Here is a 2,015-nt window from a genome sequence, read left to right on the forward strand (position 1 = left end):
TTGGACCTGATGGGATTTTTGAAGGCGTTGCGAAGAAAAAACAGCAGGTCCAAAATTACAAGACAAGTTTAGATGATCAATTGGACCTGGTAGCTGGAATGAAACAGTAAATTCACCCGGTGGGCATAAGTTCTGAGTTTGCATCTTAAAGACCATATTCTTCCTGCGAACCTTCCTCTCTCCGGTCACGCTCACCCCTCTTATGAGAATTCTCCCATTTGGTCCAACATCACCGCGAAAGACTTCTGTAACCACATGAACGGGAAGATCTCTAAATCATCAAGTCGATTCATATGGATGCAATTTGACATTCATATACAAAACATATCGTCGTCACATATATAGTGATTTTCAACTTGACGTAGTAAAATATAAAAAAAAAAGTCTGATGTAAGACAGTAAAGAGTTATAAGAAGATATGGTGATTTTCAACTTAAGAAAATCTTACTCATACGTAGAACTTACGTTCCTCCCTAGCAACACCGGGAAGTGAAACACGGAAGACATAAGCATCTTCAGATTCAACTATATCAACTAAACCCATGAATGGCCCAACCTTTCCACACAAAGCCGATCCAGTAAGGGCAACCCCGCCGTTAGCATGATTTATAAGATTGTCCCACTCCTCTTTGGCTGGACAAGCAGAAAAAAAAGCCACTGCAGGCTGACCCCAGCATGCCTCTGAGAGTTGCTATGCTTGGACGGCAAAGTTATAGCCTCAACTGAGACTGAACCAGCATTGATATCTGGTGTCGATGAATACCAGCTGATGGGGACCACATTGAGCAGTTGAGGATGCAGCGGAATTGAACTACTAGATTCACCAAAATTCGGCACAAAAGACTGAGATGCTCTGCAATGCACGAGTAAAATACAACATTAGTTTCCATTACGATAATCTCTAGTATTAAGAAATACCTTACTTGACTCCATAGGACCTAAAACCAATGTAAGAAGAGCTTCATTGGAGTAAGAAAGTACAGTTCATATGATGCACAAGTAGGAAATGATTTCTTTACGGATTAAGAAGGTTTTATTTCCTACTTGTGCATCTTATGATTTCTCAAAAGCAAAGGATAGTCACAAAAGCATTCAAACATAATTTGAAAAAGAAAACTTCAACATCCAGAGAGTAAAAAGTTATTGTGAATCTGTCTGGAAAAAGTGCCCAACAGTTTATCAGAGGTCTACTTCATATGAAATTCTAATAACTTCATTGTTCCTCGTAAAGGGTGGCACTAGCCATCTAGGACACTCCCTATTTTATCATTTAAAGTGTAGTCAAGACAAAAATGGACATTAAAAACAGAAACCAACTTGATCATATTTGCAAATGAGACATAGCATGATAATTAGGTTTGACTTCCTCGCCGCAATTAATATTGCTTGGAGGTAGAGGAAAATATAAAAGAGACCAATTTATGTTTATCGCCAAAAATAGTTTCTCTTTACAAAAGGCCACTATTGAGAATATAACTAAATAGTAAAAAGTGTGCTCTCTTTAACAGCTTAAATTTTTAGATGAGATGATCACACACGTACACACGTCAACATGGGATTAGAGCAGTCAGAGGTCCTGCGACCCAATCTCACTGTCACCCATCATTAAAAAAAAAATTCACGTGCTTGGCCCATGAAAAAGAATCAGGACCACAAGTAGGGGGTGTTGAGAATATAATTAAATAATAAAAAGTGTGCTCTCCCTAATGTTGGGTGTATTTATGCATTCTAGCCTTGCTATTTTAGCCTTTTTAGCCTTGTTTTGAGCCTTTTTTTAGGATGATTCATGTGATTAATGTGTTTATAATGAGATAAATGTGAATCTAAGTGTCCATGTATGTGTTTACAATGTTTAATGGTGTTTCCACACAAGTTTTGATTCAAATTGATCATTTAGAAGTAAACCGAGAAAACTAGTGTACTAGCTTGAGCTAGGTGTTTTTCTCGTCTATCGTGTTGGGTTCTAACGTGTTTAATGAGTTACTAAGGTTGTTATTGTGTATTTATGTGTGAAA

General features: G+C 37.6%; 1 pseudogene; it reads right to left on the minus strand.

Annotated features, from left to right (window-relative positions):
• Positions 1–6: 6 nt before the first annotated feature.
• On the minus strand, positions 7–853 carry LOC124891787 (annotated as a pseudogene).
• Between the last annotated feature and the right edge of the window lie 1,162 nt (positions 854–2,015).

Source organism: Capsicum annuum, unplaced genomic scaffold (assembly GCF_002878395.1).
Source record: "Capsicum annuum cultivar UCD-10X-F1 unplaced genomic scaffold, UCD10Xv1.1 ctg40610, whole genome shotgun sequence".
NCBI classification, from domain to species: Eukaryota; Viridiplantae; Streptophyta; class Magnoliopsida; order Solanales; family Solanaceae; genus Capsicum; species Capsicum annuum.